The sequence below is a fragment of the Nilaparvata lugens genome, chromosome 13, assembly GCF_014356525.2.
Source record: "Nilaparvata lugens isolate BPH chromosome 13, ASM1435652v1, whole genome shotgun sequence".
NCBI lineage: Eukaryota > Metazoa > Arthropoda > Insecta > Hemiptera > Delphacidae > Nilaparvata > Nilaparvata lugens.
The window spans coordinates 21,410,296-21,437,937 of NC_052516.1; the positions used below are offsets into that span (position 1 = coordinate 21,410,296).

At 34.4% G+C, this 27,642-nt stretch overlaps 1 protein-coding gene across 1 annotated transcript in view; it reads left to right on the forward strand.

Moving 5' to 3' along the window:
• LOC111046922 (pumilio homolog 2) overlaps positions 1-27,642 on the forward strand; it is a 608,126-nt gene that overhangs the window by 67,094 nt on the left and 513,390 nt on the right. The window lies entirely within an intron of this gene.

Consider the following 27,642-nt stretch of genomic DNA (forward strand, 5'->3'; position numbering starts at 1 on the left):
GTTTAATGCTTGAATCCATTTATCGCATTAGATTTTCAATTTATTTCTGTAATAGTTGTTGGAAGAGGGTTGGGGTGGGGAGGCAACGATCTTTCCCTAATGAGTTGCTTTCTGGATTGCGGTTTAATGAAGGGTGGAGTCTTGGGCACAAGGGAGGGGAGGAGTAGGGTTGAAGGGACTTGGCTAAGATGCAAGGTGGGGAAAATGAGTTTTTCTGTTTCCGATGTGGTGCAAAAATCGAAATTTTCTTGGTTGGATGCGTGATTCAATTTTCAATAAGTGCTGAATTGAATGTCAAACTTGTTGAAAATTGAAACTCAGAATGTTTTTAATTGAAAGTGAAAATTAGTTTCTACTTTTCCCAATGAAGAAAAATGCAAGTGTTGGATGCAGATTTCTATTTTTAATTGAAGCTTAAGGAAAATGAGTTCTTAATGCTTCCAATGAATAAAAATAGTAGTTTTTTTTGTGTTGGATGCAGGTTTCAATTCTTTAATTGAAAGCCAGGGAACATGAGTTCACACTGTTTCCAATGAAGAAAATAAAAATTCTCTATGTTCGATGCAGGTCTCAAATTCTTAATCGTATGTTAGGGAAAATCAGTTTCTTCTACAATATTTTCAATATTTTTTTTGTGTTGAAGCAGGTTCCAGTTCTTGATTGAGGGTTAAGTTAGAGAAAATTAGTTTTCGCCACACTGCACAGAAAGCAGCTGTTTTCCAGTCCCTACGTAGATCTGAAAGACATTGTTTGCAGACGACTCTCGTCTGACGTTAGAACAGGTTTCTTTCCGGTCTAGGCCGGAAAGAGTACCCTTTCCAGCCGCTAACATGGAGCTAAGAAAGGTGATAAAAAAACAGCTGATCAAAAAATTTTTCATTATTTGTGTTCATTATTCAATAATTAAAACATTTATAATAATATCATCTTATTGTCATTTGAAAGAATAAAAAAGTGTAAACTCAACCTCCCACATAATTGAACATCATCTTTTAGGTTATTTAGACGAATCAGAATAAAAAATAAAAATATTGGACAATTTCCTGATATTCAGATTAGACTACCTCAGATTTGCTAGAGCTATCACCTTCCACTTCTGCTTTCGGAAGTGCTTAGTAAACAACTATTCTCATATATGTTGTATGTATATGTGTATGTTGTATATATGTTTCTATATATATATTGTTTTGTGTGTGGCGAAAAATAGCGTTCGCACCACGGGCAAAAATGTTTATCCGGCTCTCAATCATTTCTAGTCCTCGGCCTACGGCCTCGGACTTGAAAACCGATTTCGAGACGGAAAAATCTCATTTTCTGCTCTAGGTGCGAAATATACTATATTTTCAATAATAGAGATTATTGCTTGGATGCATGATTTAGTTTTCAATGTACCAAATTTGAAAGGAATTCATGATATGAGGACTATGAGGAGGTTTACATTAGTGTGGTTAGGTAGGAAAGTGAAGTATGTTTTTGGGTGTTTGAAAAATTGCCCATATACAAACTATTTTTGTATGGAATCATGGTGATTTGAGGACTTGTAAAATACAAATGATATTACTCATCTATTAGAAATTCATTCAAAATCGGTTGAAACAAGAAAAATTAAATTATTTTTTTTGTTTTTTGAAAATATTACAATTTTATTTATTAATTTTGTTGACAATATTACAATTTTATTTAATATTCTATAGTTGATATAAAATTATTTGAATTATCAAAATATTGACGTTCATTATTTAACTTGTGACTGATCATCTTTCGATCAAGAATTATTATGATCAATTATTCCTGTTCGTTAGATCGACTTTTAATCGTAGAACGCATATTCAACGTTTTTCCTGTACAGTTCAGCTTTTTTATGTGTTGAGATTTGCGTATTTTCTGTCCTACATCCATTGTGCTGTACTATTGTTATGCTGGTCGTTTGGCAATATCAATCAATTCATTGGGAAACCGTAGCAATGATAAGGCTTATATGGATTATCTACTCTAGTCAATACTATTTACTCGACTATATTATATGCTGTGACTTGTTTGGCAGATAGGCTAAAGAAGCCTGTTCTGATTTAATCCCAAAAGTACCTGGTGTTCTGTTTAATATGAGTACTATTGAATGATTTATGAAAATTCTACTGGGTCACTGTCGAAATAAAACTGTAGAATTTGACGATATATGTGGTATTCATTTCATTCTTTATGCATATCATTTGATAATGTTTATGTAGTTGTATTACTTAGATATCTAGTAGAAATTTATTTGTTATGAAGAAAAAACCAAAAGTTTTTACTTGTATTACTTTAAAATCTAGTTGAAATGATTGTTTTGCCATGAAAAAATTATCATTTTTCGGTTTTGTCTTAATATTTATCAATTTCATGGATGTCTTCAATACTAAATAGTTTACCAATATTCAATGTCCACCAAACTCACTAGATCTCTGTAATTGTAATTATACTTATAAATGTCTTTTCTTGTTGCAGGTAAATATCTTTTTTCCAAGGACTTATAGATGTTTTGGAGATGGTGAGTTTTTTTCTGATTTACAGTTAGTATTTCCGTAATTTTACAATAATTGTTAGTAATACTAATACTAATCATTAGTATTTATAGATAATAATAGAACATTACCATTTTGAATCTCAGTATTCAGCAGAAAACCTTCCGTCCAATATTTGGTAGGGTTTTACAATAGAGGATAGCTAGTCTATCTATACGGTAAACTGTATAGGATATCTTATATTTGTCTGGCCTAGAATATAAATATGTTATGCTATCTCTTCTGTATAGTTTCATATTCTTCTATATACATCTCCTCCTTCTCTACAAACTATAGATTTCCCTATAAAAACTGGATTTTTGCGAAAAGCATCTACTGATATCTCTTATAAACCACTTGTATTTTCCGACAATCATAATCTCTGCCTGGATCTTGTAGGATTACATAAAATATGTTGAAAGTCACTGTTTTGATTGTCAAATCTACGTTTATTTCTAATTTCAATTATGGTGAAGTTTCACAACATCAATAAATTTCATTTCAGATGTGTTTCATGCATTGAAGGCAAGAAAAAATTCGAGATTTTGAAGAAAAACAATTTTGGTGGTTTTTGAGGATAGGTTATAGAGTGATATATAGGTTGATATATATGAGTTATAGGTCAAGGAAAGGTTATAGAGTGAAAGGTTTGGAAGACAATTTATGACCCCGCAGATCTGTTTAGGGTAGTTAGGAGGTAGACATATCAAAAGTCTCCACCTCTACCCCCTGTGAATGGATTTTTCCCATCGATTTTTAAAAAGTTATAAGAGCAAAATAGGGAAAAAAATTGGCGGCAAACGTTTTTTTTTCAAAAATGTCACATATTCAAGAGCGGATATCTCGAAAAATAGAGAAGATTTAGAAGTTGAGAGATAAATATTGTGGGAAATTATGTAAGCTTCAATTTTATATATAACAGTTATGTTCGTCAGATACATAGTTTTCGATTTATATGCGAGAAACCAAAAGAATGTAGCTTTGTACCACCCAGTGGGTAGGGATGGGGACTTTTGATATGTTCACCTCCTTGCTCCTTACTACCCTAAACAGAACTGCGGGGTCAAAAATTGTCTTCCAAACTTTTCCCTCTATACCCTCTTTCGAGCATTCATTGCCTGGACGAATAAGGAATACTGTCAAAGATTAAAAAAATTGAATTTTCAAGGTTCCAATGTTTTCTCAAAACCCGCTCAAATTCATTCTGCCTCCAACAATCTCTGCAGGAGTTGTGTAGCGGAACAATTACTGTACTGTTTGAGAATGAACATTGTGCTCTCCTATTGTGAGATTCACTTTAAACTGTCAGCATGCCTTGTGAATAGCATCTATGCTTTCCATTCAATCACCATTTCAAAATGTCAGCATTGGTTGATTGGGAAGCTCAGATGTTATTCACAAGACATGCTGACAGTTTCAAGTGAAACACACTACACCAAAAACATCCTAACTTGTGGTTAAATAGGAGTGGGAGGGGTACACTCCTTTCTACTTTCAACTCTTTCTTTTGCTTTCTCTCTCTCGCGTTTCTTTCTCTCTTCCTGTCTATTTACTGGCGAAAGAATGCTCTTTGTTCCCAGTTGTAGTGAGTTGAGTCGACTTCAGCAGACAATTCCTCAGTGTCTTTTCGTTTTCGCTGTGTTGCTTTTCTTGTCTTGTTCTGTTTTGTCTCCTATTTTGTTTCTATCGAATGCAATTCTAGGAGGCGAATGATTGTTGTTTGATGGAATGGAAAGATGAGAGAGATATATAGATATATAGATAGAGAGAGTGATATTTTGTGAGGGAGTGAATAAGAGAGAGAAAGTGTGGATGGAAATCAGTGAACCAAATAGTTTGCAATAGCTTGTTGATGGATGGATTGATTTGCAGCCATCTCTTTTACTCCCTCATCTACAATTCTTAGATAGTGTTGAAAATAGCGCGTGATTCTAATTCTCTGGAGCAGTTTTTGTAGATGTTTATAAATCTCCTGATTCAAACGTAGTTGTCGATTGGAAGAATTCGGATGTGATATGAAAAGATGTGTTAAGAGCTCCGTTACTCTATCATATATTATATAAGATGATTTATATGATCATAGATTTTTGATATTATATATTAATGTGACATCAATGGAGGGAGCATGTCCAAAGAATGTCAGCTGAGAGAATCCCATTAAAAATCTATAATTATTAGCTAGTAGGCAAAAGAGATTTTGGCAGACCATGCAAGTGGTGGCAATAATAGAAAAATTTGCAAGATTGTAAGTTTATTTGAATTATTAGATAGATGTGAGTCAGAACAGGCAATAGCCTAATCCTTGTTTGTAAAAAGAAGAAGATAGATTTTGACCAAAGTTTGATCCCATGTTAGAGTATCAAAATATTTGATGAAATATATGACTCATCAATGATCGTTGATCAAATATTTATATAGTATATAAATATTTATAGTATATGATCATACATATAACTGTGTAAAAGGGCCCTTAGACTTGAAAATGCCTAAAATTAATGAGGTTATTCTTACAAGGAAAACAATTCCAATTGATTTTTCTAAAGTTCTGCTTTCAAATGAATTTCTGCTTTACTGGGCAGAAATTGATGGCAATTTTTGGTGGGAATTGAGCACGTTTTTAAGGGATTCCAAACTCTTGAAAGATATTTCAACTTGATTCGTGGTGGATCACTCTCTCATGTACTAGTACAATCCGTAATAGTACTGAGTCTGTGATAGTCCTGTAAATGTTTGTAGATATTCTCCTGATACAAACCAATAATCATCGAGTTTGTTGCCATTTTACTACATCTGAAACCCAGTGCATTTTCAAGGATATAATAAAACTGGATGTTGACTTGATTAATTCAGATTTTATGTGATATAATGGCATAAGTAGGGCAAAGAATGGGAATAAAAGGGCACTTACCTTGCCCTACTTCAACTAGGGTTTGTTGTTGTTTACGTATAGTAAAACCCTCTAATAGTAGAAGGGTTTTGTAAAGACTTGATGCCCCCACCATAGAACACAATATATAGTACCAATTTCCGCTGCTTGGTTTCACTCCCAAGGGTAATATTATTATTTTGATGCTCTTTTTTGTGCTGTGTTCAACTGGTACTATCAGTTCCCAACCTGTTATGTGGTTCTGTATTGTATCTCTCCGATGAAGGGAAGAGAAAGAACAAAGAATCGTGGTGGTGGTGCTGGTGCTATAGAGAAACTGGAAGAAGAAAAAAAGAAAGAAGAAGGAAAGGGACAAAGAAAAGAAGAGCAGTGTTTTTGTCACGTGTTGTTCGTTTCCAGTTGTGGTTCACTTGTCTGCCGCTTGGAGCGCGCTGCTGCCTGCTGGTGTGCTGGAAATGTCCCCTACTGACTGGAGCAATAATTCTGTTTCAAATTCAGTTGGCAGTAGGGGAAATGAAGTTTTTGATGGCTTGGAAAAATTGCATAGGTAATGAGGAACTATGGATCTATTGATGAGTTGATTGAAAGAAAAACATATTTTCAATTTCTGGATTTCAAAAGCTGAATCAAGTGTTCAAGTTGTCAAGTACTGTATTTGAACAGTTTGAGAAATCAAGGTGCAGATTAAAATATTGTTTTCTTGTAGAATATTCCAGAATCTTCTAGCAATGTTCTTTGTTGGTAATTGTTTCAATTATAGTATGGATGCCGTGATCCTGTTCCAGTTGTAAATTTTATCTTTCCATTTTCAAAGAATGTCTACTTTGAGTTATGGTATTACAATTCCAAATTTCATAGTTTTGTTCAATCTATTTGTCTATAGTGAGGTCCACGTTATAATGACAGTATTTGATCAACTTTGGTATTGCTATCGTTGTCTATCAACCGACAAAGCCGGTGGTACTATCCTTTTCGAGGTCCACAACGATGAAAATAATGTTTTTGACAGTGTAGAAATATAATTAATTAATGTAAAGAATCGGCATCGCTATTCTTCTATCTTTATCCACTTCCATTATAACGTGGACCACACTATAGATTAACTTTGATACTATGATCCCCTGTAAAGATTGACTTTTTTTTATTGCTTCAATATTTAAATAATTCCAAGAACATCATTACTTGATGAATGTTTAAAATTGAGGATGAGAAGTGGAATGGTAGAGGAATTTCAAGAATAAAAATAACATTATTACGAAACAGAATGTACCGTTTGTGGTATAATGCCTGTTGTTTCTCTCTCTCGATCCAATGCCCTATGTCTAATTATAGTGTAATCTGCACAAAGAAATTCAATCTAATCCGATAGCCATGATATGAGCCATATTACGATCTGTCTCAAAACCGTTATGATCCTATGGTCATTCTCTCAATTTAATGATGTTTTTGTTGAATTTCTCACAAAAATAATCCATATTATACAATACGAGGAAGTTGAATGAATATAGGGTTGTGCATGTCGCTTGTTCGTTTCTTTACCTATCATTTATCATTGGTTCACTGTTATGATAAATTGTAAATTGAACACATGATATTTCTCAGAATTATGCTCCTCATTGTAATTCTCAGAACTTCACCAGGCGTTGGTGTATTTCACAGAAAAGGCATTATCGATAATAAAATTTGGGGGAGAATGAGTTTTAGGTTTAGCCTGTTATTTATCTCTCAATCATTTTTGGTAGAGAGTTACTGGGAAGGATATTCTGAGTATTTTTTCAAAGAATGGACATTGATTTGTTCAAAGCACTTTATGTAGATGCAAAACAATATTATCTTACACAATATTCTGAATTGCCTTTTTCATAAATGTAGAGTTCAATAATTATTACTTTAGTTTATGTTATGTTAATTCATCTAAAACTTTGATATATTGTAAGCTATTAAAAGTGTACAAGCCAATGTAGGCATATATTGTAATCTTCATAAAAGAGGAAACAATCAGTCAATCATTTGTGTACCGTACCATTATTATTTGTCAACTACAGTATTACGATCTGGAGATCTCTCAGAACTCGAAACTATCCTTGAAGCTTCACCAGATTGTATTTTTTCAGAATAGAAATTGTCCATAATACAATACAGTATCATAAAGTTGAGTTGAGTTTTTATTTCTCTATTTGGTTCTTCACCAATCGTTGCAATGAAAAGATTGTTTGTCAACTACGATCTCCTGGTCTTTGTCAGAACTTGAAACTTGAATCATCATCAGATGCTCATTCTCAGAACTCCGTACCAGATTCTCTAGCTCGTTCTCAGAACTGCTGCACACTTGATTCTGGCGAGAGTTTTCCGACAGTTTGGCGTCAAGGCATGCATGTGGAGTCTCTCTTGCGTCTGTGAGTGTGAGACTGCTCCCAGAGTTGTGCCCAGTTTGAGTTGGTAGCCCTGCAAGTAGGCGGCCTCCCCTCGAGCCGGCTCTTGGCATGGACTCGCCCAGCCGGTTCTTCTTTTGTCTGCGGGGTCTCTCACTAACACACTCACACACAGACAGGCAGTTTCGGTGTTTGTGTTGCAGAGTGCGCTAGAGTCGCACGACATTGCGCTCTGAGTTGCCACAGAGCCACAGTGAGTTTGGAGCGCACAGCTTGAGTTGAGCAGATCAGAGCACAAGGCGAACATTCTAGTAGACGCGTTGCTGTGGGTGTCATGTGCACCACCATTGTACAGAAGTTGTGTTGTTTGGTTTGATTGTTGTCTCTCGCGCTCATCCTACGAAAATTGTTGTTGTTGTTGTACAGAGAGAGCTTGTCCTCAGTGTGTGATCCTTGTAAATAGTGTGTCCGAAGAAGTTCCTTTGTGTTTGCCAGATACCTGTGTAAACTAACTAGGGAATTTGTTGGAGAGGCACATTTATCAAAAACTTTAAGAAGGTGTAAGGTGTTGTGTGAAATACATCCTGTGAGTGAGTTTCGATTGTTGTCTAGTGTGACAAGTGTTGTTGTGGCATCGGCTGGAAGTGTTGTTGTTTGGTGTGTGTTGTTGTTGTCGAAAATTGAAGTAGTGTTGTTGGTTGGGCTACTAGACGACATTGCTGTACGACAACTTATATGATTCTCACGCGTGGTTTCCGGGATATGAAAGACATGGGCCCCGATATGGTGAGTAGTTTTTCAGTCCTCAAAAATGTTTGGAATGTTTTTGTTTGTGTCGCCACAGTCGAACATGTTGTTTGGTAGGTCGACATGTGTGAATATATGTGTTCCAATTTATGAGCTTTATTATGCTACTGTGTGGAAAACGTCGAATGTAATTTACACATTTTATTTTAGTAGTGGACTGCAGTTTCGAGGCCTTACCTGTCACCAGTATTTTCAACAATAATTCATACATTTTCAACAGTATAATTTATACATTTATTTCATCATTGTTTGAAGTATTTCAAAGTTCTTGTGGAAATTTGACTAATAGAGCCATGGAAATCAATTGAAAAGCCAAATTGACTATTTTCTTTCCATTAATTAGACTATGGTGTTTCACAAGGTTACTTCAAAATATATGTTGCTATCTTGACTTTCAGGAATGCATACATAACATCCTTTGGGGGGGGGGGGAGGTTTAGGTCTGTCAGTTGCAGGTTGATGCATAAATTTATTTGTTCCTAATTTATATGTTGTAATAATTATCGATTACTCGTAATTAGAAAACAACTTGATTTATTTGAGAATTCTATTAATAGTTATCTATAATAGTGTTATAACCTCATAATGATCATATAGGAAAAATAATGATCTTAAAGGAATCATGATAGGAAAAATGCTGAATTTAATTGAGAATACTATCTATCATTCATTTCCCCATCAGTTATATCAACATTAGTTACTGGTTACAATGTTTATTCAGTTCATCCTATATCTTTTTTCTCATGTTTTGAAAAGGGGAAGTTATTTTCTGTTGAATAAACTTTTTCTGACGAAATAGATTGAATCCAGTGTGATCTTGGTTGCTAAAGAAGTATTAGATGGATTGGATAGTCTGGTAGAAAATTACCTTGAACCTTATTTTTTTAAATGTATCCTTAAGATTACATTGATTGAACATTGTAGTCACTTTATTTTGCAACTAATTACGATTGAGACCTGTAGAGCTTGATGGAAAATTGGGAAAATTTGCAGATATCTAGTTTGAAGAATCTAGTGGAGAAGCCTATTTTGAAAGAAATATTTTTTCCTTGACATGATGGTCTGACCCTGGCAGCATTTGGCACCGGTTGTGGTTTCAAACTCTAATTTAGCCTAAACTACTCCTCAACTACTAAATTTTGTCTCTTTCCTCTGAAATTCATTGCTCTCTCTCACATTACTCCTTCACTGTCTTTTATTCCTCTTGACAATATTTATTTCAGAGGTTCCGTCCTCTGATTGTCTAAACTGATATGTTATAGCTTGACTTGTGCTTGTATTCTTATAGCAACTGAATGTTTATCATTTCTTGAAGTTTTTCGTATCATCAGTGGATGGTTTGACATTTTGTGAGAGCAGACACCCTCGCTTTGAATGCAATGATTTATAAAGTTTTAACACTAGAATGGCTATTTGCAGACTATAATAAGAATAGAATAGAATTACTTTTTTATTTGTTGACGTGGCGAAGTTTGGACATTAATGTTTACTTCACCTCTTGACGACGATATAAACCCTTTTCACATATTAATTGTGAAGAATATAACATATTTATTTACTATATAATATTTAATAGTAAATATAGTCTGCAAGTATTCATTCTAGTGTTGGAACTTGAAGAAACGAATCATATAGCACTTCGTGATGGATTAAGAGATCCAAGACTGCATTAACTTATTTCTTGTAAACACACTTGGTCAAGTACTTTTTGCAAGTGACCTCTTGTTTCAAGTGTTTACACAAAGCAAGTTGAATGTCTTTGGATCAAGATACTTGATTCGACTCAATTAACTTGACCATCTCAAAGGCTCTTCAGGATACGATGCTAATACAATTTTTGAAGTGCATAGTCATGGTTATTTTCAATTGAATTTTATTTTTCGTTTCTCTCTATTCATCTTCTACCCAAAATAAGTTGCTAATGAGTATCTCAAATAGCTTCTCACTTTAGCAATAAAGGCTTGTGAATTGGGTACCAAAGCACATTAATTATGGCTAAATACGACATTTTTTTTAGTGGCCTGTTTCTAAAGATGTTAATAGTTATTATTTCGACTTTCACTCATTTATTGTTGTTTGTCCATCTCAAATTTATTAGGATATGATTAATGTTTGCTTCATGTACAATTCATCTTTGAACCTGTTCATCAAAAATTATTTCAATGTTAGAGAGAGAGATTTTATTTTGCAATTGTTACTAGGCTTGTCGCCTATGGTAACATGGTTACAATAATAATTACAGTTTTACAAATCATCTTAAATGATAACACAGCTACCTAACATGATTTTATTACATTCTCATAATAATAAGAGATAATAATAATACATAGATAATAATTCTAAAATAATTAATAAAAAATATAAGATGCATAATAATGTTTCATATAATCAACGAAAATAAGATGCCATTAAAGATGCCGAAGTAATTATTTTATCAGGTTCAAATAGTTGAATATAACTCCAAAATGCCAGTAAATATTTCCTTGCAACAATCAGAAAAATCTATTATGAACATACAGTATAAACATTGTGGTGATCTGAATCGATCTATGGTAATAATAGGAACTGAAAGAATAAAAAATGTCATTCCATTCCAACTAAAACGAAACTGATGTCTGTGTTTGTATTTGAACTGCTGAGTTGATAATGCATACTGAGAAAGTCATGAATAGTCCAGACCAGCCTGGCGACTTTGAGGCTTTTGACACCGGAATCTCGTTTTATTTTTATTAAAGAATGAAAACCATGTATCATATAGTAAGAGGCCTTTAGGTATTATGATTTACAGGTATTAGTAGAGAGAGAGAGAGAGAGATCGATTGATTGAGTACTTTATTCTTGTAGATTACTATGTACTGGCTTATACATTTATATACAATAGCTTACAATACAGCAAAGTTTTAGATTAATTTACATCATATAAACTAAAATAATAGTTATTGAACTAAGAATATATGATATGAAAAAAGCAATTTGGAGTAATTATTTATAGATAATATTGTTATACATCTACATAAATTGGCGTAGCTTAGAACATATCAATATACATTCTTTTTTAGAAAGAATATTCAAAATATCCTTCCCAGTAACTCTCTACCAAGAGAGAGATTGATTGATTGTATGCCTTTATTAGGGCGGAGTTAGGACTCCTGGACCTCTCTGCCACACAACCCTTTACAAAATGAGAAAAAATTTACATAAGAATACAAAAAATTAGATTACATAAGATTAATAAAAATAAATAAAATTCGTAATTTATTAATACAATTGGAAAATAATATTTCAAATTTCACTAGATTAATCCTATAAGAAAACCTATCATAAATGAGAGAGAGAGAGAGAGAGAGAGCGTGAGAGAGCATTTTTAGGATCCGTATCACTTTAATTAGACATTTTGTCCCTAGACATTCCTACATTTGGATTTTCTCAACTACAAGTAACTAAACCTGCTTCTCAGCGAATTTCTGCTCCACTGTGCAGAAAAATATCACTATCGGCCATCGTGACACAATGAACACTTTGACATTATTGCACACATTGACAGAATGCAAAAGATATGAACACTCCCATAGCTATCAATGCTATTATTTCTCTATCCAGCACAGCAGAAATCATGGGAAAGCAGGGCTTTTTAGTGCTTTGGCAGCCTAACGTCATCTAATCTTAATTTAATTGTTGATAACTCGGTTTATGGAATCCTGTATAATCAATGCAGTATCTTGAAGCTGATATTATTACCTATTGTTTTCTAATCTCATCATTCATGTGAAAAAGGACAATAATTGATGATTGAGTTGGATCAGAGACAAATAAATAGGATAGAGACAAATAATTGAACAGTATCTTCACTCTATTGTTGAATGTATATCTCTGTATATCTCTTCATTCATGATGGAAAAGTACTATGAATGATTGAGTTGCATATATATTGTAGGGTTATATCTAGATAGTATTTGTGGCTACACCTACCGAGCAAAGACCTCTTTCAAGGCTAAATTTTAATCTCTTCTCCCAAATTCTAATGACAACTACGTTAACAGTGTCAGCGTTGGGTTTTAGTGACGCATTAACCTGTCTTTATTGCAAAACATTGTCGTGAAGTGTAGTGCTATAGGGCTATACAAAGCAATGCAGTTTAAAGTGTCAGCATTTCTTATAAATAACATCAAGACTCAACCAGTGTTGAGAGTGAATATCACACTGTAGTAGACTAAACATTATCGACGTGATTCTTCACTTGACCTTAAAAATAATGTTGACGTAACTTTTACTGGTTTCAAGTTTTGGATAAAGTCGTTCAGACAGGTCGGTCTTCTCTCTCCAACATTTTTTGTGCTTGTTTATTGGTGATCTTGATACCAAATCTAGTAGTTTTTTGTTGAATTTTGATGTAATTCTATCGACCAACTTCATCTTGGAAATTTGTCTCTTTTCAATGTCGTTTTCCTCCTTCATATCCTTTCCTCCATGTTTTCCTCTTATTCCTTTTCCGGCATCTCCTCCTCTTCCTCCTCCTCCTTCTTCTTTTTCTTATAACATAATCATTTTCCTTATTCTTATTTTCTTGTAACTGATGGTAAATTGTTTAAAGAAATCAATCTATAATCAAGATTCTTCATACATAACTTCGTTGCTTCCCATTTTACCAAAGCTAACAATTTCAAGCGAATGTCACCATAGCAAATTGATGAGTTGTTTTTTTTTCTTTAGGGCTACTTTTAATTTAAATAAAAATTTAAATCCCAGTAACATTTTAAATTATTTTGTCACAACATTGTTTCGGACATTAACGCCATTTTCAAGTCTTGAGATTTATATTTTTATTCAAATTGATGAGCACTGCAACTTAGCTGCACTGCCACATAAACAGTAAATATTCCCATGAATACTGACTGACTTTGCAACATCAACACTCAACAGTACATTTTCCAGTGAATTCTGACTTTCTTTACTAAGCATTTACTGGTATTTTCAGAAACTAAATTTATATTTGTACAAATTATTTGGAATAATGATTCCATTTCGTAATATTGTTATTGCTATCAGTATCCAGTCAACACTTTTATTTAATACAACACTATTGTGTAACGACAAATAATTCAACTGAATTTTGAATTTTTAATAACACTTATGTGAAAATGCACCAGGACGATCGTTCCGACCTGGTGTGGGTCGTCATCAGAATGCCGATAAATACTTATTTCATAAATACTTATGAAATACTTCATAAGTATTTTAAAAAAATCAAATTTTATTTCATTAGTGAAAGAGTATGAATATGCAGCAGAGTCAACTGAAATTATTAATTTCATATTGTTATTGTCACTCGCATGTTTAAACATGTTTGAGCATGTTTAAACCGTATAAACAAACGAGCCTTATATATGAAACTCTAGATAGCGTTCTGTGGTACTGTATAATATAAGCAGAGGTACATGGAATTGTTTATTGTTTTTGCTGTTGATGATGATGATGATAATGATGATTTGTGGGAGTGAGTCCCTTGTGATACTCTATGGAGGGGGGGGGGGCAAATGTAATAGTGCTCCAGGTAATCATGGGGGGCACTATTAAGGGGGGGGGGAAGGTTATCGACCCGTCATAATTCAAATGAGCCGGCTACTTCTCAGTTTCGCGCTCCCAGTCTGGTCTGGTTGACTTCTTTCCCAGTTCCGAGTTCCCTTCATGCCTCTTGCCTGGCCATGCTGTTCCTTGAAAATAAAACTAAAAACATATGAACTGTTCAGTTTTCTATTTTGTTGTGACTAGTGTCGTTTGGTTTGTTTATTTCTCTAGTTAGATTCACGTTAAAGTCAGCGTCTGACTATCCTTGTTTGCTATTCTCGTCTGTCATTAGACAAAGCAGATAGTTATATGATAGATAAACAATAGCATGAGCTATTAAGCTATTGTTACTATATGGTTATATGCTTTCAAACTCTATTCTGTTCGTTATATTCAAACTGAATCGTTTATATTCTTTCAATAAATATACTGAACTACGAGAGTATTAATTCTCAATTATGAAAATTTATCATTTAATCACAAAAAGATAGCATATTTGAGATAGATTTATTATTATTATTAACAAAAATCCACAATTAATTTCTGATCTGATTTACCGGTGTGACTTGAATCATGTCTATCTACTGTATAGAAGCCAGTGAAAAAGGAAATGTGACAATCATGCTGTCATCCTATGACTTGGAAATGTGAATCTAGAGTATAGCAAAATCTAACTCAAGGATAGTATATAGCTATTTAGTATATAGCTATATATAACTATAGTATTATATCTATATACTATTCTTGGATCTAACTTATGTCATTTTGCAGATGTTTTTCTTTACTTGATGTTAGTTTCTCTTTGAGGTTGTTGAACACATGCTTGGAGATTTGCTTTTATTGTTGGCTTTAGACAAATAAAAGTAGAAACTGGGAACATATTAACATGATTTCAAAATCACTTTTATAGTAGGCTACAGTATTTGGTGCAACTAGAGCATCTTTGAGAGTCTTGAATTACTCTCGTTATTAGAGTTTGATGATGATGATTATGATACTGATGATTGATGTGTCTTGAGATTGAGAGAATTTCCTGCAAATCCATCAAAAACCTTCCTCACCCTTTCAAGGATTACTCTCCCTTTGCTTACCCTTTGCCTTTCTCATTAGCTTCCATTACACGTATTCACCATCTCCTTATCTTCATGCTTCTTCTCTTTCTATCTTCTCTATCCATAATTTCTTCTACTCTTATTCCTCTTCTTCTTTTACTTCTATATTTCTCCTCAACACCTTTCTCTTCATCTGTCTCCTTCTTCTTCAATATTATCATCCATATTTATTCTTTGACAAGCTCTTTAAATAGTCATCTAGCCATATATTTCTTCTCAAACCTTTCTCTTCATCTGTCTCCTTTTTCTTCAATATTATCATCTTTATTCGTTGGCAAGCTCTTTAAATAGTCATCTAGCCAAAAACATGAAATCTAGCTTTTCTTGAAATATTACTAAGCATTATACCACCCTATTCATCTGTGTACAAAGCAAGGGAGCTTTCTCTCTCCAGCTTCCCGTCTCTCTCCTCCCACACGCCCTCCTTCCCTCTCACTCTACATCGCTCTCTCACACTCTCTCCCTATTCAGCTGTCCGGAGTTGACAAATTGAACTTGACATAAAGACTTTGATTCTTGGTGTGAGGTTTTTGGGAAAGGGGCTCTCAGTACTGGCTTTAAATACAAAATTAAGCTCAGTATATATGAATCAAAGGGTGTTGTAAGCAATGAATACTTTCATGTGAGCAAAATTTATAGCTGACGTCATCTGGAGACTGTTTCATGACAGGGTTAATTAGAGGTGGTGTTCATCAACTTTATAATAGGTGACTAGCTTATTTGTTGTAATTAGCCTAGTAGATTTTCTTAAATACTGTGATCACCAATAAAACTGTTCTTCCATTACAACGTATTTATTTTGAAAATCTTTTAACAGTTTTAACGCTCTCACATTATTTTCAAGAAAAAAATGAAATGTTTTGTTTCACTGTATTGAATAATATTTTGTGTTTCGAAACACGTGTACACGTATTTATTTAGGTATCTTTTAACGTTCTCGCGAATTTATTTTAAGGAAGAATAAATTTTCTACTTTTATTGAAGTATAATTTGTGTCTCAAAACACGTGTACACATATATATTTTGGGTATTTTTTTAACGTTCTTGCACATTATTTTCAAGAAAAAAATTAAATGTTTCACTTTATTGAATAATAATTTGTGTCTCTAAACACATGTACCCGTATTTATTTTGGGGACTGTATCTTTTAACATTTACGCACATTATTTTTAAGAAAAAAAATTAAATGTTTTACTTTCATCCAAGCATAATTTTGTGTCTCAAAGCACGTGTACAGTAGCCTACCAGTCGTTCGGAACCCATATAAAACGGCATTTATTCAACTTCCCACATCGATCCTCCGACGGGGATGAGGCTGAGAAGGGAGAGAGGATTATGTGGAGGAGGAGGAGGAAGAAGAAAAGTGAGAAAACGAAGAATGAGGAGTATGATGAAGAGGAGGAGGAGGAGTAGGAGGAGGAGGAAGAAGAAGAAGAAGAAAAAGAAGAAGAAAAGGTTGAAGACGAAGTAAGAGGAGGAGGAAGAAGAAGAAAATGAAGAAGTCGAAGAATGAGGAGGAGGAGGAAGAAAAAGAAAAGGAAGAAGACGAAGAATGAGGAGTATGAGGAGGAGGAAGAAGAAAAACAAGTCTCAGGAGACGATGAAAAGTTAGATGTGTGCCGAAGTAAGAAGTGACGATGAAATATAAGAGAATTTATGAAGGGAGAGAGATAGCTTAGGCCTTAGGGGAACGAATTTGGATAGAGAGCCTGAAGTAAGGTGATGGGCCAACTGATGGGAAATAGATGTTTGGTGATGAAAAGGGAGACGGAATGATGTGTGGAAGAGTCAGAGAGAGTGAGAGCGAGCAGCCTTCACTGGCAGTGCACCCTCCATTGCTCTATTATATCAATTTCCCTCAACTGCCTGAGATCCACATTCATCTATGTCAGAATTTCTCTCCTTCAATCTCTCATCTTCGTGTTCTTTTTCATTTTCTCTTTCATCCTAAATCTTTGTGCTCTTTACTTACTACTCTTCCAAATCTTGTTTTCCTTCTCGTCTCCCTCTTCCTATTAATCTTCCCCATGTTGGATATTCTTCTACTTAATTCTTCTCTTTTCTATCGCCTCTTCTACGTATCATTCTCTTACTTAATTAAGTCTGATTCTACTATTTTGTTCTTCGTCCTTACTTTCTACTTTTTATCTCAGTCCCTTCTCTCTCTCTCCTTTACTTCCCTCTCTTTTTCTTCTACCTTCATTTTTATTCACTAATCATATTTAAGACCTAATTTTTTCGCATTCTCTCCTTTCCTGACCCTTTCTGTTCTCTCTCATAATTGCCTCTCATCCTTCTAATCAGCTCTCCTTCATCCACTACTTCATTCTTCCCTATTCTTTCTCATTCCTCTGGTCCGTATACGCCCTTTTTCTTCCTTTCTTTATACCCTTTTATTCCTTTTTTAACCCTCAAAGTTATACCAGAAGAAAGAAAATGCTAGATAAATTTATTGTGATAATGGAAGTGGAAGAAGGAGGAACATATCTATATTGAATGAAGAAACAATTGCGATATTATTCAGAAAAGAAAAACCTGGCTATTTCTCAAGATTTTTTTCATTTATTTATTCATTATGAACTTGAACTAATCAAGAACTGGACGAAGAAGAAGAAGGAAAAGTAAAAAAAAGTAGTATAACGGGTAAAAAAGGAAGTGGAAAAGGAGGAGCATTGGGAGAAAGATGAGTAAAAGAAGGAAAATTACGATTAAAAAAAGAGGGAAGAACAAAAGAGAGGATTAAAAGAAAGAGGAGTAGAAGGGAGAGATGATTAGGATTAGAAGAAGAAAGATATGATTCAAAGGAAGAGTAGTAGGAGAAGGAGGAGTAAAGAATAAAAAAATAGGATTTAAAGAAAGAGAAGTAGAAGAAGGAGAATGAGGATTAAAAGAATGAGTAGTAGAAGAAAGAAAAGAGGAGGATCAAAAGAAACAGGAACAGAAAATGGAAAAGCAGGAGTATGTTTGGAGTAGTGGAGATATTTTGAGTGATAGATAGATGGGTGTTCTGCTTGTGAATGATAGCAGTCTAGTGCCGTAGGTGTGGTATGTATATATCTGTAGTTGGCGTGTATACTTTACTGTAGCTTCAAACATGTATGGAAGACTAATTTCGTTCATACATTTTCTTTCCTTCCACACACATCTCTTGGCGCTACCAATTTATCAGTTTTAATGTTGAGGAATTTTGTGTTGCTTCAATTTCGTGGTTAACTGTATTCATTCTCTAGGTTATAGTTCTAGGTTAATATATTTTTCGTTTACATACTTCAGGGTCTAACACTTTCAAGGTTATATATTTGACATTCTATATTGTTGTGTGGTAGATTTTATCAAAATCACTTATTTATTGAAAACGATTTGAGATACCAATTCCGTTTGATTATATCATTTTATGAACTGGCAGGTAACCCGTGCTCCGCAAGGGTCCAATGAAAATCTCGATCTACTGAAATATTGAAGGATTTAAAATAGGCCAATAACCATCCTGGGTTAATTAAGTTTCTATATGCAAAATTTCAAGTTAATCAATCTAGTAGTTGAGACGTGATGATGCGTCATTCGTGAATTTCCTATCCCGTACGTGTATAAGCGGGTTGATAGAATTGGCTAACTCGGAACTCGCTGATTCCATGTTAAACTGCCTGTGATCGGTTTAGTTTTGATTCATATGGCAGTAACATCATAGAGAAACAATAGCATAAGTAGATATCCCATAGTATAGGGCGTTTATATCGCAACTTTTACTGTTATCTCAAGCCGATTACTGTTGATTATTGTCGAATTTTACTGTTTTGTTGGGGTGAGAGTGTATGAACGGCACCGTATGAGAGACTACCAGCGACATAAAGCTTCACAGGAAAGAACTACGTGGACTATCGGCTTGAGATAACAGTAAAAGTTGCGATATAAACGCCCTATACCATGGGATATCTACTTATGCTATTGTTCCTCTATGGTAACATGGAGTCAGCGAGTTCAGAGTTAGCCAATTCTATCAACCCGTATACGCTAATTCTTTCCTTCATTATAGTATAGATAAGGGTGCCATAATATAAGATCACTTCTATTACCTAGTATACTTGCTGATAGTTTACTAGATTTACAATATCTAGTTCATCAAAGATTGATAATGTTGTGACAACCGAAAGTAGCATGAAAATTTTATGCAAAAAATTGTGACTGACAATATCAAGTTGTTTTCATTTATATTTGGCAGTTTTCCTGGATTATAAACAATATTAAAACTACAGGATGAAATTAAATAAATTGTAGGTTTGTAGGTTTTTGTATGTCAATAAATATATTCAGGAGTATTGATAAAGGTTTGATAATGCCTGATCCAGTGAGTATAGAATGTAAGTGGATTTTCATTCTTACATTAGAATGTAAGCATTAAGAATGTAAGAATTTACATTATTACATTAATCTCACTGGCCTGATCATGGTCGAGGTTAGATACAATCCAATCATGGTCAAGGTTAACCATGTTTAAGTACTACCAGAGAAAACTGGTAGTGGTACCAGAGAAAACTTGTATTCTGTGGTACTACTATTTTTTGAATTTATCATTAGATTTGCCTGTATTATATAATGTTTGGTTCTAAAATGATGAAGATTATCTCTTGCTGGTAAATTTACCTTTACCTGGATTTCAAGAATACGTCTATTGTGAGACTCTCTTTGTCTAATTGGACAGTGATTCTAACTGTCAGCAGAGGTTGAATGGAAAGCATTTATGTTATTGATGAGGAGTTTCAACAGTTTGAAGTGAACGTGATCATGACTCCTTTGTTAGTTTGTCTTTATGTGAGATGTGTGTATGTACATATGACACATGCCACGGCCACACATTCCAGCCTATTGAGGAGGGCTAACTTTCTGGCGGGAGAATGAGAGTGCGTGCACACCTGTGCGTACGTCTGTTGGGGCCACGAGACTCGTACACGTGTACTGCCACGTGGTAGGGTCTCTCTTTCATGCACCCTCCCTCCTCTTTCACTGTCACTCTCTCATCTCTCTTTTCCTCACATTTTCTCTCTCTCTCTCTCTCTCTCTCTCTCTCTCTGTGTGTTTCCTTTGGCTCTCTCTTTTGTCTTCCTCCCTCCTACTATAATATTCAAATGAATAACATTGCTGAAAGTTTGTGATTGGAAATTTTACATTATTGTGATCTGCTGGGAAGAAAACAAATGCCATAGGCTAGCTACGCAGTACACACACCTCGATTTTTGGACTTAGGATAGGATTTTTTGTGTGAACACTCCCTAAGAGTCAATGGTATTATTTCACTAAAAAGCAGTGAATAAGTTGATAGTTTATGTTTACAGGATGTGGGTGTCAAAATAGGAAGGGACAAGTTTTCCACCTGGGCTTAACAGCTGTTTACCGGTTGTTGATATAGATTTAAGGGACCAGTGGAGGGGAAAATGTTGGATAGGTATCATTACATAGAATAGAATGACTGCCTTTATTTTATACCTGGGATAGAGAAGCGAGTTGTGAAAAATCTTATTTTAACCAACTAAAGAAAAGTATAAAACCGAATAAAAAGTAAAATAATACAAGTCAATTCCACATGAATAAGTAAATCTAAGTGGAAAATGAAAACTAAAAAATTATATACATATGAGAAAAGAAAAATATATTATGGGCAGCATAATGAGATTGATAAGGATGAACGATGGCTAATCATGTAAAAAAAGGCAATAAACTAACAGGCTACTAGACTGTGGTAGAAAAAACTATCCATTCCAACACTCACACGCGCGCACACACACACAAAAGAATATCTTCATTTGTGCAGAATGTCATGAATAATATGTGACTCAGATTTCAATGAGAGTAAGGTGACACAAGGATTCTTTCCTGTTCTGCAATGTTCAGAGAAGACACCCAATTGTTGACCATCTTTTTATAATGGCTTATTCTCCTGTTGCCAGGTGTTTTCAAGTGCACTGGTAATTTTTGGAAGAGGAAATACATTTTATAAAATGTGGAAGTGGAAGAGAAAGTTGAAGTGAGTCTAGGGTTACCAATACCTACGTTTGATGCTGTTCGTGTATTATAATTGTGTTGAATATATGGAAATAAAGCTGGATCTTGTTTAAAGATGTACGTACAGGATTAGAGTTCTTATATATAATTGTTGAACGTTGAATACCTCAAATTCTTCAAATAGTGCGTCTGATGGGAATGTTCTTGGCTTGCATAGGGCACTTTTCATTATAAGTTTCTGTACTATAGATAGAGGAGATAAAATAGTTTTAAACGCACCTCCCCATGCTATGATACCGTACTGTAAGATTGATTGGATGTAGGCAAAGTATACTTGTTTTATTATATTCTGTGTGAGTATCCCACTCAAGGAAGAGAACACATAAATAAATTTTCTGAGCTTGTTTCTCGTATAATTTACATGGTTTATCCACTTTAGCCGACTATCAAATATTACACCCAGGTATTTGTACTCCTGCACCCGCTCAATATGCTCACATTGGCATTGCATTGTCCTACTAACATTCGGTGCGCCACAGGTGTGTAACCTCAGCTCTAGACCAATTGGGTCACCATTGGCTCTGATAGAAATAGGGAGGTATTTTGTTTTACTGATATTGATAGTAAGTCGGTTGAAGTCGAAACAATCCTTTACAACACCCAAACCGAGCTCAGCCGAACGGAACACGTCATCCCAGCTCTTCCCCTCAAACAACAAAGCTGTATCGTCTGCATATAGATATAGACGACCATTTTCAATATCCACCCTGCTTAGATTATTTATATAAATTAAAAACAGTAATGGCCCAGAGTGCTTCCCTGAATCACGCCAAAGTTGTTACACCGTGGTACACTCTCCTTATCCAAGATAGAGACAACTTGGTACCTTCCACAGAAATAGTTCTCAAACCACTTCAGGGCAGTACCCCTAATACCAATATATTCCAGTTTTTTCAAAAGCAGTCCTCTGTCAATCGAGTCAAAAGCTTTGGATAAATCTATGAATGAGAGAAGTACTTTTTTGTTATCAGAAATAGAACTAAGTATTTGATTAGTGAGAAGAAAGAGGTTGTCATTAAGGTTTTTGTCTTTTCTGAAGCCAAATTGGTTTGCGAACAGTATGCTATTGTTTATTAAATATTTTTCTAACTGAATTCCAACTGCTTTTTCAATAATCTTAGATATGGTACTGACTAAATTTATGGGTCTGTAACTAACGAATTCATTTTTGGGGCCAGCCTTGTATATGGGGATAACTTTTCCTACTTTTAAGGTATCAGGGAATACTCCTTGCAAAAAGCTGCAGTTGATAATATGTAGTAATGGTACTTTCAATGAATCAATATTTTCTTTTATTAGAAGAGCTGGAATTTTATCAATTCCAGGCGCGGATCCTCCCTTAAGGTCACCCGTGATACTAGTTAATTCAGCATCAGTAATTGGCAGCAGTTCAAAGTGTGAGTCCACACTGAAATCTGCATCATTAACTGGTCCTTCAGTAATATTTGGTAAAGCCCCAGCAAGGTTAGCACCTACACTCACATAATATTGATTAAATTTATCAGCACATCCTTTACACCATCCGGCTCAATAGTGTAATTACCTCTATTAATGAAATTTTGGAAAGGAAACTGTCAGAATTTTTAGATAAACCAGTGATTTCCTTGATACAACACCAAAGTTTTTTACTATTACTACCAGCGTTGGTTATTTTGTTTTTAAAATAAGATTCTTTGGATGTCTTTAATAATTTAGTAAGTTGATTTCTGTATAGCTTGTATTGGTTTCTTAGAGTGGCATTAAAAGGCTGTTGTTTCACTTTTTTACTTAAATTATCTCTATGTCGAATAGATTTTAAAAGACCACTGGAGATCCATGGTTTTAATTTAATGTTTTTGGAAGAGATTGTTTTCGACTTTGTGGATTGAGAAATAATATTTTAAGTTTGTCGGTAAAAATTTCGCAACTGGAACTCGCATCTTGTGCGGAGGTTACATCTGACCAGTCACACTCTGAAATGAGCTGAGTTGCTAGTACTCGATCCAAAAACATTATCTGCTTGCTGTGATTAATTTGTGAGCGTACGCTCTTAACCGACTGGATTTGACAAACTGTAAGGTCATGATCAGTTATGCTACATCTTATCACGGCTGCCTTTAGAATATTAGTATTTTAATATCTGTGAAACTATTGATCTAAGCAGGTGGCAGATGTGTCAGTAATATGGTAGGCACGTTTATGCAACTGACGAAACCAGTTGCATACAGAACATCAGGATCGTTGAGCTGCATGATCAGAATTATATGAGGCAAAATACAACAATTAATATCACCCAAAATGAATGAATACGATTCGATCTCTATGAGTGAGATGAACTTCAGATCATCAATAAATTGTTCCATATCAGCAGAAGGGCTTCTGTAAATTGGACTAAGCACAATCGTTCTGATTTCGACTATTCTTATTTAAAAAAACATCATATCCATTCATACACACAGGTATACAACAATCATCCGTCCACGTTTCAGTAAGTACTATTATATCAAATTTTTTCTTGTAACTGTTTAATATTACCATCAATTCATCGATATGCTTATTATAGCTTCTTATATTCTAGCTCAAAAAACTAATGTTATCAATCTCACCCTGCTCTCCAATGAAAAAATCAAATAAACTTATATCATTATAAACACTAGTATTTACATTTCTCAGGTCAACAACATTGTCAATGAAATCATCCATCAACATTGGAATATAAACATTAAGATCGTGAAAATTTACATTCTTACATTAATCTCACTGGCCTGATCATGGTCGAGGTTAGATACAATCCAATCATGGTCAAGGCTATCATTAGATTTGCCTGTATTATGTAATGTTTGGTTCTAAAATGTTGACGATTGTCGCTCTGTTAAATTAACTTTACCTGGATTTGAAGAATATTTAATCTATTGTACGACTTGTCCTTGTCTAATTGGAGAGTGATTCCAACTGTCAGCAGAGGTTGAGTGGAAAGCATTTATGTTATTGCTGAGGAGTTTCAACAGTTTGAAGTGAACCTGATCATGACTCCTTTGTTGGTTTGTCTTTGTGTGAGATGTGTGTATTTGTACATATGACACATGCCACGGCCACACATTCCAGCCTATTGAGGAGGACCAACTTTCTGGCGGGAGAATGAGAGCGTGTGCACACCTGTGCGTACGTCTGTTGGGGCCACGAGACTCTTACACGTGTACTGTCACTTGGTAGGGCCTCTCTTTCACGCTCCCTCCCTCCACTAAACTTCCTCTCTTTCCCACAAAAAGGTTGTGTGGCAGAGAGCACCTACAGTCCTAACTCCGTGCTTAATAAAGGCAATAGTAGTTATTCAATTCAATTTCACTCTCTCTTTCACTCTCAGAATATATTGTAACTTAGTACCATGAATAAAGAAAAATAACTCTTAAACAAATCTACCTCTCTCTCTCTCTCTCTCTCTCTCTCAGAATATATTGTAGCATAGTACCATGAATGAAGAACTAATTTCTCTCCCTCTTACTCTATGTCCAAAGCTCCGCCAATTTATGTAGATGCATTACAATATTATCTTGTATAGTTATTTCAAATTGCTTTTTTTCATATACAGTTCAATAATTATTTTCTCAGTTTATGTTGATGTAAATTCATCTAATCTAAAACTTTGCTGTATTTTAAGCTATTGTATAAGTGTATAAGCCAGTATATATTGTAATCTATATAAATAAAGTACTCAATCAATCTATCTATCTATCTATCATTCTCATTGATTCTATAATCAAATGAATAATCTCTATCCCTCTATCTATCTATCTCTCTTTTGCATTCATTCTCTCTATAATCAAATGAATACAATACTTGTGAAGAACGTGTTGCCTGCCTATACAACCATGTGCTATAGTGAGATTCCCGTTAAACTGTCAGCTTGGATTGAATTGGAAGCATTGATGTTATTTTATTAAAATTGCTGAAAGTTTGAGATTGAAAATTCAATATTTGTGATCTGCTGGGAAGAACACGAATACCTGTAGGCTAGCTACACACACACACACACACACACACACACACACACACACACACACACACACACACACACACACACACACACACACACACACACACACACACACACACACACATCGATTTTTGTTCGTACAATATTTTGTCGTCCTTATAAATTCTATTAGATTAAACAGATGAATTCAAACAGATAATGTGTGTCAACTTTCGCTTAATTTAATAGAATTCATGAGGATAGCAAAAATGATGGTTCGGACAAAAATCGATGTGTGTGTGCAAGGCTTAACTGCACACTCATCAATTTTTGGACGTACGATGATTTGTGTGAACACTTAGAGAACCAATGGTATTATTTTACTAAAAAGCACTGAATAAGTTGTTGATAGTTTATATTTACAGGATGTGGGTGTCAAAATAGGAAGGGCGAGTTTTCTACCTGAGTTTAACAGCTGTTTACCGATTGTAGATTAAGTGGACCAGTGGAGGGGAAAAATGTTATATAAATGTATCATTACATAGACCCTATAATAGTGGATGTAGTAAATTAATTGGGGGAATAGAAATCAACCCTCTCACAAAGGCTTTTATTTTTGAAACTTAATAGTCATGTAGATACGAGGAGTAAAGATTACAGAATAAATCATTACAAATAAATTAAACTAGTTTGAATGAAACGTTTTTTTATTGTAATGATCAGCATTAGTCAGGAGATCTTCTTAGTATTGCAATAATAATAATAATACTGAGGGTGATGTCCACATAAGCTCTTAGGCTTGTGCGTGGGTAATGAGTGAGAGAGATGATGATTAGAGATGACTATTTTTTAGGTAGTCGGGACCGACGAATTATCGTCTCCTCCTAAAGACCGGGCTGTATTCTTGTGATTTGTGTCAAAATCTTTTCGTCCAGTCGAGATTCAAACTCTGGTTCTCTTGATTAAAGACAGGCGCGTTATCTTTTACTCCAACGAGCCACCCTAATAATAATAGTAGAGATCTTTCCAATATTATTGTTGATTCTTGTTAGTATCAATCAACTCAATCTCAAATATATTTCATTCGTCAAAGAAATAATTATATTTTCTCATGATTTACTAATATATTTCCATAATAATTGAGATAAAATGTTAAATGTTCTGGTAGTTTAATATTTCTGTATAGCCAACAAGCGATTTGGTAGAAAAGGATAGAGCAATCTGCTTTGTTCATTGAAAGACAAGGATAGAAAACCAATGTTAATGTTATCAGGTGCTGACTTTTATAATGTGAATATCACTTCCACTATATAAGGTGTATTGCCGTAGAAATCAATCTGCGAAATCAAACAATATATTACATCTCAATAATGTTCCCACTGTAGGGCTGAGAGTGAAAGAGTGAGAGATAGTGAGAGAGAAAGAGAGTGAACAGTGAGTGATCAGTGAGTGATCAGTGATTGAACAGTGAGTGGACAGTGGGTGAGGGAGTGAGACAGTGAGTGAGAGAGAGTGAGTGAGAGTCACACAAAACTAACACTATACAATCCTCATACCAATTGCACAATGTTTTGCAATCAATTATTTACAATTTTCCATGTTTGATAAGTCATCTCACAATGCCAAATGTAGGCAGTCTGACATTTATAATTAAACTTGAGTGCAAAGTGTAAAGCTGAGTTACACATACCTCTATTGTAGGCATTTTGCAAGTTGATTTATGTGAAAGTGGGGTTCACATCCACTGTTATCTGTTGCACTGTAACCAATGCTGAGTGCATTACTAAATAAATAATACTTGACTCTGAGAATTGAGTCTCAATTTCATCTTATTAGAAATTTGCAACTATGCAATATACACCCAGTAGGAATAAAAAGTATAGTAAGGTGATTTCTTACCTATATGAACACACAAAACTTTGATTTTCTTCTGAATAACAAACATGAGTAACAGTATTGTATAACAAACAAGAGTGTTAGTAACATATAATAATAATATTAATAAGTGAAAGATTTATATTATAGAGTGTGTTAGTGGTGGCATACAAGTCACAAATTTGATTCGACAAACACATACACAACCTTAAAAAACACTATGATTTTCTTCTGAATAACAAAACAAAGAGTGTCAGTGTTGTTAGTAACATATAATAATTACAATAATATAAGTGAAAGATTTATATAAAAGATGAACACTATAGAGTGTTAGTGGTGGCATACAAGCCACAATATAAGGTTGATGAGGAGGAGGAGGGGAGGAGGAGGAGAGGAGGAGGAGGAGGAGGAAAAGGAGAAGGAGAACAAGAACCATAGTATTTACTATATAATAAAATCTTTGCCAAAAAAAAAT